The following is a 13,102-nucleotide window of genomic DNA, read 5'->3' on the forward strand; positions in this document are numbered from 1 at the left end:
AGAAGGTAGAATTTGAACCACAGCCATATGTTGCCAGATACACCACAGCCGATTTAGTTTTTGCAATAGTTGATTATGAGGCACACTGTCAAATGCTTTACGGAAATCCAGATAAATAATGTCAGTTTGATGATTAGTTATTACTTTGTTGAAAAGAATAAGCAGTTGTTGAATTACAGATCTATTTTTGAGGGATCCAAATTGTGCAGGTGAAATAAATTTGTTGAGATGGTCAATAATTTTATTATAAATCAATTTTTCAAGTACTTTTGAGGTGTTACATAACAATGATATAGGACGGTAATTTGTAACTGATCCTCTGTCACCAGACTTAAATATGGGAATTACAGTGTGAGTGTACCATTCTGGTGGGATAACACATTTGCGAAGTGAAAGGTTCAACAAATAGTGTAGTGGTCTATAAAGAAATGAAGCACACTTTTCAGAAATTTTGGCCCAATTCCATCAATACCAACTGCCTTGTGTGGGTCCAACGAATAAGAATGTTGAAAGTATCTTCCTCAGAAATATCAATTGAAATTAAATGTTGTTGGGTGTTAGAGTCTAGAGGCTCGCTAGGTGGGGGCCAGTTAATATTAGTGGTAGTAAACACAGAATAAAAGTAATTATTAAACAATGATGCCTTTTGTTTATCATTGTAAAACACGGTGTGTGGAATAGGATCAGATTTAGTCAAACTTCTGATCAAAACCTATACAGCTGCTAGTAGCCTAGAGTGGCTATTAGCTAAAGCCGGCAAAAATCGTTCAAAAGCACCAAACTTGGTACCAGGGGCGGAGGAAGTAGCTCATATGAGGGGGGGGGGCTGGGCTGACCCAGACTTATGGAAGTGAGGTACTACATTGTCTCTGGTTTGGTAAGGTGAGACCAAAAAAAAAAAAAAAAAAAGGTCACAACCAGCTAACAATAGCTGCCCACCTCACCAGCTATGCATTTATAGCTGATAAACTGCATAAAAATCCTTACATAGCTCGCTACACACTGCTCTAATACTATGACTGCTTTATTAGAGTGACTGCTCTATTAGAGTATCTCGATCTTTATCGCGGTTTTCAGCCCCACTCCAAGAAGGATAATTTCGGCGTGATATCATTCTGAGGGGGGATTCAGCCCCCTAGCCTCCCCCTTTCCGCCGCCTATGCTGGTACACTGTTTGCTTAAATCATACCATTAATTTTCATATCAGCTAGCTAGATATAGGGTGCCATTAGCTATCATACACAACTTGGAATCTGACAGATAAAACCAATAGAAAATGTATCGAGGAAGCCATAAAAGCTCCCAGTAGTCTGTGAATGTTATCCCACTAGGGACCTGCAGGAAGGCTTAAAGCCTGTGAATTTCGATTGTGGGAATGGTTGTTGTTAACTCCTCTGAGACTTTTCATCTTTGAGGCTCCTTTTAGACGCTAAGACACTCCTTATCGTAGACCGTCATGGCGAATATGGGCCGAAGGGCTAAAAGGAAGCTTCAAGGGACATCTCCACTCAAAAGGAAGACTAAAGGCGGAAAAAACAGCGAAGCTGATTGTCTAATCTGCGAAGAGCCGATTTTGGAAGCTGGCGAGCACTGTGTGGGTGACGATGCTGTGTTCTGTGAAGGAAATTGTCAGGGCTGGTTACACAGAAAATGTGCTGGATTGACTCGTCCCGCCTTCGAGAAATTGGGTGAGCCAAACACACAATACTTATGTTCGTACTGTATGATGGTAAGTCAGAACAATGAAATATCCAAACTCGCAAATATAATAAAGGATCTCAACTCTGCCGCCATCATTTCACTGACAGAAACCATAACATCATTAAAGTCTTCTGTCACAAAATATACTCCTACATCTGTTCAGGAAGCAGATGCCACTACTAACATACCAGTAAAGAGAACTGTAGATGACAGAAGCATGAATATTGTTGTGTATGGTATCAATGAATCTCCCCCTAAAACCGCTAAGCCTGATAGAACCAAAAATGACCTACTCAACTTACTTCCTGTACTAAATGCTGTGGATTCTTCTATCCAGAATGCATCAATTAAAGATCTATATCGACTGGGAAATTTGACCCAAGCCAAACTCGACCAAGACCCATTTTAGTGAAGTTTCTTTGCAGGATTGATGTCAGTACTATTTTATCAAACAGAAACCTAGTTAAAAAACCTGTCATCATCAAAGCTGATATGTCTAAGGATGAGAGAAAGATCGAATCCATGCTTTTACAGGAACGCTGGAGACTTATACAACAAGGCACAAATCGCAAATATATTACTATCCGAAAAAATGAAATCTTTGTGGGAAAACTACTTCATGGAAAAGTCATCGACCAAAACTTTGTAAGATATGGACCACAGGTCAACACTACTGAAAATAGCTCAGCATCATCCATTTCTGTTGAAACTGAAATGGATCAAAATGGAACAACCTCATGACTAGCAAATCCAAATCATTATCCTGCACCTACTAACCTTAACCACAACTGTAATGCAACAAATCAAGAACATTCAAATCATAATGAAATATCTCTAGTGATTGCAAACTTTTGTAGTGTTTACAATAAGCAGGCAGAACTGGAAGCCTTCCTATCAACACATAATATTGACATACTGCTTGGATCAGAATCTCATCTTGAAAACACCATACTAAATAGAGAAATATTTCCAAATTCTTACAATATATACAGAAAGGATAGAAATAGGCATGGTGGTGGTGTATTTATCTTGATCAGAGACACTTTTTCAACTTCAGAAATAACTTTAGAGTCGCCTTTGGAAATTGTTTGGATCAAAGTGCATATTAAAAACTACGATGACCTTATAATTGGATCGTTTTACTGTCCACCAAACTCTCCACCAACAGTATTTGATGATTTAGTGCAAAATTTTAGTGAAATCAAGGAGAAACATCCTCACACCAAGATTATTATTGGAGGTGATTTCAATTGTCCTGGAATAGACTGGGAACATGGTTTCTTATCAGCAGAGTCATACACATCTAGATTACTCCGAGAAAAACTTCTAACATTTTTACAAGACTTTCATCTCAACCAGATTGTCAACTTTCCAACCCGTGGCATAAACATCCTAGACCTGTGTTTTACATCTCACCCTAATATCATCTCCACTTGTAACTCCATACCTGGCTTTAGCGACCACGATGCCATATTGGTCAGTCTATCTGTCTCATTTTATCAACAAAAGCAAGAGCCACACAGAGTACCTCTTTACAAAAAAGCAAATTGGGACATAATACGAAGTAGACTATCTGATCTGTCACATGAATATTTTAATTTAAACAGCACCTCAGTCAGAACTGTTGATGAAAACTGGTCCCTTTTTCAAGAAAACTTCCAAAGCATTATAGATGATCATGTCCCTTTTAAAACACTACGTAAAAATACTCGTCTGCCCTGGATGACAGCCGAACTCACACGCCTAATAAGAAAAAAGAAACGAGTATATAAGAGGGCTAAACTTCACAAGCAAGACTCAGATTGGTCAGAATACAAAGATTTACAACGTAAAGTACGTCAAATGTTAAGACATAAGCACAGGGCTTATATTACTAACATTATTTCATCTTCAAACGATAACAAATTGTTCTGGAGATATATTAAAGCTAAACAACAAGATATTACAGGAATTACTACCTTAAAAGGTCCTGATGGTGAAGCTATAACAGAGTCAATAGATAAAGCAAATATCTTAAATGAACATTTTAAATCTACATTTACCACAGAACAATTTGATAACTTTCCTTCTAAGTCCAATTCTCCGTATCCATCTATGCCACATTTTGAGATTACCACACAAGGAGTTTACAATATACTAAATAAAGGTAATTCAAACAAATCTCCAGGTCCTGACAAGTTACACCCTTATGCCCTAAGAGCCACAGCAGCAGAGATATCACCTATGCTTACCCACATCTTCCAACAGTCTCTCAGCTACAGTAGATTACCAACTCAATGGAAGCATGCATATGTCACACCAGTTTATAAAAAAAGAGACAAATCAGATCCCAAAAACTACCGTCCAATATCACTAACTTCAGTAATCTGCAAAACCATGGAGCACATCATTGTCAGCCAATTAATGAAACATCTAGAGTCAACCAACATCTTAACAGAAAATCAATTCGGCTTCAGAGAACATCACTCCTGTGAATCACAACTGCTTGTGACTGTCAATGATATAGCCAAAGCAATAAACAATAAACTACAGGTAGATTTGGCAGTACTAGACTTCTCCAAGGCCTTTGACAAGGTTGCACATGCTCGACTTCTAAACAAACTGGAGTATTATGGAGTGAGAGGAAGTTTGCTGGAATGGTTTGAATCATTTCTACACAACAGAACACAGCAAGTAGTAATAGAAGGCCGTTATTCCATATCTTGTGACATAACATCTGGTGTCCCCCAAGGCTCAGTTCTTGGACCTGCCCTTTTCCTAATATATATCAACGACATAACTACAAACATACATAGCGAGTTGCGACTGTTTGCAGATGACATTTAATTTATAGGCCTATACACTCACCAAGTGATCAGAAGATTCTGCAGGATGACTTAACTACTCTTATAAAATGGGAAAATGAATGGCAGATGGACTTTAATGTATCTAAATGCAACATCTTACAAGTTACCACACACCACACCACCAAAACATTTACATATCTAATGAATGGAGTGCCCTTGAAATCAGTAGAAAAGATTAAATATCTCGGAGTTTACTTGAACAATAAACTTTCATGGCACGATCACATTGACTACATATGCAACAAAGCAAATCGATTACTTGGTTTCCTAAAGCGAAATTTACATTCCTGTCATAAACACTTCAAAGAATATGCCTACAAACAATTTCTGCTACCATCTATCGAATATTGTTGTGCCATCTGGGACCCACACCACCAAAATGACATTTCTAAACTTGAAATGATTCAACATCGAGCTGCTCGTTTCGTCTTAAATAAGCCTTGGAACAGACACCACCGTGACAGTATCACAGACATGTTAAATGAACTAAATTGGCCATCTTTACAAGAACGCAGAAAGCAAGCACGCCTCATCCTATTGTACAAGATAGTTAATCATTTATTATTGGTCCCAAATCGCTGTCTGCCATCATTAAATCAAACTGCTACCAGAGCCCATCATGATCAGAAATTTAATCGTATACAATCTTCAGTAAACACGTATCTCTATTCATTCCTATCCAGAACTATTCCCCATTGGAACGATCTATGTATCCCAAATCTATCTACCATTGATCTTGAAACATTTAAACAATCAACTACTCCTACTTTATAACTGTAACTTAGCACTTATTGTATTTATTGTAACTTAGCACTCACTGTAATTTAGTACTCATTGTAATTCTAGCACTTATTGTAACTTACCACTTACTGTAATTTAGCACTAGTTGTAACCTAGCACCTATTGTAACTTAGCACTTATTGTAACTTAGTACTAAACATTATTGTAACCTAAATTATAGGCACTTATGTTATTGTAACTTAAACTAGGCACTTATGTGTATGTACCTTGTACATTAGCGTAAAAACCCTGTTGGGTGTTTGCTAATCAATAAATAAATAAATAAATAAATACAGGGAGTCGAAACATGTAGCTGAAACGTGAATGCAGAAAAAAATAGTGTACATCTTTATTGCCAAGCAAACGACAATCATATCCAGAAGCTGATCAAGAGAGGACTAAGTGTCCATTAGGTCAGTAGGTTGCAATCTTGATAGGCATGGAGGGTTAGCTATGCTGTGTAAAGCCATATATACTGTATATGCAACATGTTATTTTTATTGGATTGTGCTTGTAATCTTACACTGAAATATTGGCACCTTCATAAGAGTAGTAACTAAGAAACCTCTCTAATCTGACATCTCTGTAATCCAGAACACCTCTATAGTCTGACATTGTATTGTACAGTGAAACCTCTATAATCTGACGTTCATTGGGATAAGAAAATTGTGTTGGATTAGTAAGGATGTCGGATTAGTCCTTTTGGTATTTTATAAAAGTTTCCAAACATGTCCTAAGGCAACAATTTTGATGTGGCCCCATATCTCACATCAGTTAGTATACCAGTCATTTTATTTTGATTGACAGGTAAAAGATGGTATCAGTGCATCAAAGTTAAACAAATTATAATCTATAGCAGTATACACTAGGGCTGCCAGCTTTTAATATGACTGTTCAATTAGGGGTGATATGCCATTGGAAATCTACTATACTTATTATTTTAGCTTTATAACACAAGTGCTGAAGGTCTGTAGGACACCTGGTCCCACAGCCTGTTTAAAGTTGTTACATAAGTATGTCTGAAAAGGTGGAGAAAGGAGAAAGAATCCATGACTGGACCTGGGCAGCCTTGAACCTGCAGCCATCCAATTATAATACTATATGTATGTCTATTATAAAATGAAGAAGCAACTTTCAATATGTTACCTATATAGCTTCATTAAGAGAAGGGGCACATGGGCATCTTCCTCACAACTCTATGTAACTACAGAAGCTATACAAAAATACTCTAATAGAGCAATCAATGAACCCTCCACCATACTCTCTGCAGTACCCCAAGAGACAGTGTTAGCCCCCCCCCCCCCCCCCCCCCCTTATCCTTTAAGATTTATTGTCATTGTAGATTACAAATTTAGCGATTATTGTATATAGCCTGTACAGAGTTTCTACAAATAACTAAACAAAAAGTAGTACAGCATATCATTGCTGAATCTATATAATGATGACATATATACCCTAGAGCTACTGTGACAATCAACATTAAATATAACCCATACCTGCAAGGTGTAGCTATTGCACTTATATACACCCTGAATCTGAAGTTGAGAAAATTACTGTGAAATCCGAGCCAAAGATGAGGGGTCAATCAACAGTAAATTTTCAATGACTGCATAAGCTAGGATGAGGGGTGTATATAGATGCAAAGCACCAAAGTAGCCATACAACATTACTTAACAATTTGCACACAAACATATTTTTATGTATGTTTATACACTGACTTGTTAAGTTTTGTATATTGCAATAAAATAAATAACTACAAAGTGTTGTGGAAGGTTTAACAGCTGCTGCATGCAAGTGGTAGAATAACATTCATTCCTTTTTTAGTGACTGTGTATGACCATTATTTTATAGGCAGTTTTGTAACATTTATTAGATAAAGTTTAGTTAGCTGTTTAGTAGTTGTTGTTGTAAAGTTTTTGTTTTGCAATTGCACATGCATGTGGTTTGTGTGTGTGTGTGTGTGTGTGTGTGTGCGTGTGCGTGTGTGTGTGTGTGTGTGTGTGTGTGTGTGTGTGTGTGTGTGTGTGTGTGTGTGTGTGTATCTTCACTATAAACTAAAACACTTGTACTGTGCTTGAATGTGGCCACATATAGGTTGCTTTGTGAACACTGCAACACCATGGCCTCTTTGAACTCTGATAAAGCAAATTTGAGGTATGTGAATACAGGTGTTAATGGTCCAGCTACATAATCACTTTCTCTGAACTGCAGCAGGTACAACTTCAGTGGTAACAACAGAAGATGCAGGTGTTGAAAATCCTATTGTGCAAGTATGTGACAGCTGTTGGATTCACTGTGAGAATACCTATGGTAGACTTCAGTAATTCTGTCATGCATGGAATAACAACCACTCCTTTAAAGGAACTATAGTCATTGTTTGTTGTGCAGTCTTAAAAGATGTTGATAAAAGTGAAGTTATGATAGTATGTACACAATGCACGCTCAACAATGAGCCGTGCTTCACTCAATTCTATGCATGTCATGCCCAGTCACTGGGCATGACATGCACAGCAATGATTATGAATTGATAAAGGGCAGTAATAATAATCAAACTACAAAACATGCATGGGATTTACATGTGTGCTAGTCATCAGTTTAGTAATATCAGCTCTCAGGAGGCTTTGTTTGAAGATTTGGTAACAAAAATCACGATATTAGTAGATGATATTCTGTTACTTGTAAATGCCATTGCCTAGGTTACCTGAAGACAGAACATACAATTAAACACTATGTATGATCCTTTTGTGTCTCCTTAGCTCAGCAGTATCAATTACTTGCTTGCATTGTCTATATGGCTTTCCAGCTGCATAATTATTAGTAAGCAAAATGCATATATGGCTTTTGAGTTCTGAACACATCTGCTTGAACAACATACAGGACTGGTGGAATCAAAGTCATTATAGACTTCTCACAGGTCCTATGACACTTAAGTATGTTGATAAAATTAAACACATGTGTCAGAAATTAATTTACACACATATATAACAATTTAAAAACCCGTGAAAAATATGGACAGTATTGTGTCTTGCTAATAGAGACACTGTTATTTATTGGATGTGCTATGAATTGCTACTGACTATAAGCACAAAAGGTAGTTTATAAACTATGGTTAATTGTACCATTTGCATGCTGTATTATTAAGCATCCATAACAGTTTGAAAGGTATGTAGAAATTTACAATACTAAGGAATTAGTGATCGGCAAGCTATCACATTGCTAGTGCACATGTATGTTGGTCAGTACCATATATGGTACGGTACAAGCTACACATTGCATTTGATGATCACACTTATCATAGGCGTAGCTAACACCTCGTGCTGGAGGGGCTAGGCAATGGTATAAGATAAAATGATGGTTGAATATGCAAAGCATGTGAGAAAGCCTGCTAGCTAAACTAGGGGGTCTGGGGACATGCCCCCCAGAAAAATAAAAACTAATGCACTGAAATTGAATTTCAGGCAGTAAAATTCATGCAGTAGTGTGTACTTACTTGTGTAGATTACCTTTATGTCCAATGCAAACAACACTGCTGAACATGAAAATTAATTTTAGAGGCGCTTGTCACTAAAGTGTTGCTGGGTCTGCAGGTAGATAGTTCCATAACTACTTTATGGATTGCTGATTGGTTAGAAAGGTGATCATATAGAAATCTGAATTGTTGAGTACTTAAGAGATAACTTGAAATAGATAGCCAAATTATGGGGGGGGGGGGGGGCAATGGTGGATCGGGGGGGGGGGCAATGGCGGATCCAGGATGGGGCATTTGGGGCAAATGCCCCCCCTCACCTTGTGGAGGAGCCATATACTTTTGATTAAAATACTGAACTTTATGTCAGGCCAAGATCAGCTTATAAAATATACTTTTACTAGCATTTATTACAAATTTACCTGAAACTAAAGTGAACCAAAGTCAAACTATGAAATTATCCCCCAGCACCTTCGTGCGTACTAAGCGCCTCTAAAATAATTATCGTGTTGCTATTGTTTAAGACATTCAGAGCCTTTTAAACAGACTTCACAACCATCTGGAAAGGCCAAAATAGTGAAAATCAACAGTGAGATACTACTAAGAGGTGTATGATTTGCTGCTTCAAAAATGCAGCTACTAACAAGAGAATCTGGGTCTCCCCAACTATAATATCTATGCCCCAACCACATACAACTTGGCCTGTTTGTGCCCCTCCCCTTGCCAGGTCCTGGATCCGCCCCTGGGGGGGGCTATAGCCCCCACAGTCCCCCCGCTTCCTATGCCTATGCTTATTTTATTTTTATTTATTTTCCAAGAAATGTGCAGCCTCAATTTGAGGATTAACGCACATATGAAACATGCATACAAAATGTTTTGCAATGTGATTGATTATGGGATTACTGATTGGTAGGGGAAAGTAATAATAATTTCAGTTGGTGTTTAAAAATTTGTAATGATTGTTGTTGGATTAGGTCAGGTGGGAGTGAATTCCACAGTCTTATTGATCTAGGGAAGAATGAATTACTGTACTGATTGGTCCTTGCATAGATGTGATGAAATCTCTTATACATGACAAGAGGTGATAATTGAAACTAGAATGAAGTTCTTACATTTCACATGTTAGCACTTGGCCAGCTTGTTGCATTGTATTACATGCAGTTGCACTGTAATGGCTTGCCACCCTACAAGATGATGTAGCTACAAACAAACAGTCGAGGAAAAAGACTCGCACATGGTAGGGTTCTCTTCACTAAATGCATACTACATTTCATTCCTAACATTCGTTACAAGTCCTGCCTGCAGCCACTCTGTTATGATTGCACATAGTAACAGTTCATATGTAGCTACATATCATATTGGCTGATGTGGCAAAATACTTTATGTTCTTATAATCATGTAATACTTATATATAAAAGTGTATGCTGTGGTTGATTTATACATTAACGCAGAAGTTGTTTGTTTCAGTTTTGATACTAGAATTCAATATTAGCATAATATTGCTAACAGTTCTTGTAGTGCCATTAATGGGTATGGTATCAATAGAAGAAGAAATGACATTACCTATAATAGATATTATCATAGATGTTATTATCATATTATCATATAATTATGTTGAATAACTGAGAACAAGTAGTGGAGCCTGAAATGATCACTGTATTAGAGTACTTGGATAAACATATATAGGGTGATTTGCAACAGTTCTGAGTTATGGGCTTCCATGCATACACTTTTCAGTTATCTGAACTCTAGGTGACAGTCCCAAATGGTTTTGATACTAAGCTATAAGGTTCCATTGTAACATGTTCTTTTGTTTCAGATTTCATACCAGAGGGTGTTGTCAGCACGTCACTTATTGATGTGGTGACAGACGATAGAGCAACAACAGAAGTTAGCAAACAGATGTCATGACATTAGATGTCACCACTTTGAAACTGTACATGTGATAACACAGTAATGAGTTCGTTTATTCATATTTCATACCAGAAAGTGTTCTCCTCGTGTTGCTCATTGAGGACTTTGAAGTAGTGACAGATGATTAACCATGCTGAAATTATTATGGTGAATATCCTGACTAATGCCAGACATGCATCAGGGCAACTACTGAATATTTGTGCTTTAAGCATTTTATGTTTTTTATTATACTCCAAGTATATTTGCTGCAAAATCCACTGAAAACAATTCTTTATATTTTACTATTCATAATCTTCATGAAACAAATGGCTATAGTATTGTAAGCCAGACTGTTTTAAGAACTGGTCCACCAGCTACGATGTATATATTATAGGCAACATTTAATGGTATTGCTTGTATATTATTATGTATCCCATACAGTAGGAGCACATCTTTTGGGCATTATAAAGTTTATGTCAAAGATTATAAAGTCCAAGTAGTAATGCTGCATTACTTTGCTTGGAGATTGGATTTTCATGCACAAATACATATACATACACAGAATTAGAGGACAAATAGTGCAGTAATAAGTTTGTAAATGGCATGCAACATCATATTATAGTAAACATATAGATAGCTATCAATGCAATTGTTACAACAAGTGATGGAGTAAATCATCTGATGACTGTCTTTATTGGCCAACCTCACCACATCATCATGACTACCTGTCCATGTCAATGCTATAATGACATCCCTAATGAGAGAACATTTCTGCATTGTTAAAGTACTATATAGCTGTAGCAAAGTGTGTGAACTCCAGTTTTTTTTTTCATTTTTATCCTCCAAATAACCCCTGTCAATTTCTATTAAATTTCTTCTTTGAAATTAGCTGATAGCTACTTCTTGTCAAACATCACTGTGCAGTATATAGTATATAGAAACTGGCTATTAGTGCTGAGATGTACATGCTTTCTCCATAGGCTACTGTAATGCAATTTAGCAATATTACATGGATTCTTAACTATTTTCATGTCTTTATGGTTCAAAGGTATCAATTACTTGTTTTGCTTTGTCTATAGAGTTTCTACAGTCAAGCCCACTGCTGATAAGATATGTATGTGATATGGCACTATAGATGCTTCTCCTGTTAACCCAGCAACTCTTGATAACAGGCAGGATGAAAGTAGAGCTAAGTGAACAGAGAAGGCTACTGTAAGCCATTCATAACCAATCAACTCTGTTGAATGCAGAACAGCAAGGACTTTACCCTCTGGCAATAGTCAGTTCATTTTTAGTCTTTTTCATTTCCCATGCATGAACACAGTATTTGACAGGAAGCAAATAAGTATAGCTTGAATCATGCATAAGTTTCTGTATATCTTCTATCAAAATTATATTTGTACTGAACACTGAGGTATAAAGAGTAAGTTTGTTTCTGAATTCATGTGAGAAATTGATGATGATAGCATTGATTCTGTTTATTATATGATTATACAAAGTTGATAGAATTGCTGGTTGAGATTGCCATTATATACTTAAAACTCATGAAGGAGTAATTAATCTGTTTGTTTCAGATGATTGCTATAGGAACAAATATAGGGGGTGTTTGTGGTGTGATCCCCCTTATGAGAAATGATTAATATTTTCATGATTATGGGTTGAAACAAAACAGTCAAAATGAAGTACTCTAATAGAACAGTCATATGCTCTAATAGAATTAACATCCAATAGGATACCACCAAAGTATTGCTAACAAAATACCAGCATGTGAGCTTATGCCACCACAATCAAAGCACTAAACCATTCCATACCAGAAAGTGTTTTCATTACACCAACAACAAATTGATGTGACGGTTGATGATTCACCAACTAAACTAACTGTTATAGATGTAAGTATTTGAATGCTTAAGGCATTTTAACCGATACCTTCCACTAGCTAGGTAAAGTACACTGCACATAGAGCCTATAGCCTTTGAGAATAATTGCAATGTAACTCCTATGTACCCTTCATCACCAAATATATTTTACATCTGATATTTTCAATACGATAGTAGTAGACATGGTATAGTGCTGGTCTTAGTTGTAGTGGAAGCTCATGTATACACATAGACAGTAGGTAAGGTAGGAACCAGCCTATTATGCTTTTAATTTTACCTATTATGCTATGCTGCAGTGCTCAAAAGTTTTGCCTATTATGCTCAGAAGTATGCTCACAGTTCCCATGTTTTATTACTTTCTAACGGATAATGATAAACATTGGCTTATGAACAACTGGTTAAATGTAAAAAATACTCGTTGTGCATGAAAAATTTGGCTGCATTGTAAACTATAATAACAGTTGTGTCAAATAACTACTCCACTGCCATATCATCAGTGGCATCAACTGTTCTATTAGTGTAAGTCAACCTTTATCTGT

This window comes from Dysidea avara, chromosome 7 (genome assembly GCF_963678975.1).
Source record: "Dysidea avara chromosome 7, odDysAvar1.4, whole genome shotgun sequence".
Taxonomy (NCBI): Eukaryota; Metazoa; Porifera; class Demospongiae; order Dictyoceratida; family Dysideidae; genus Dysidea; species Dysidea avara.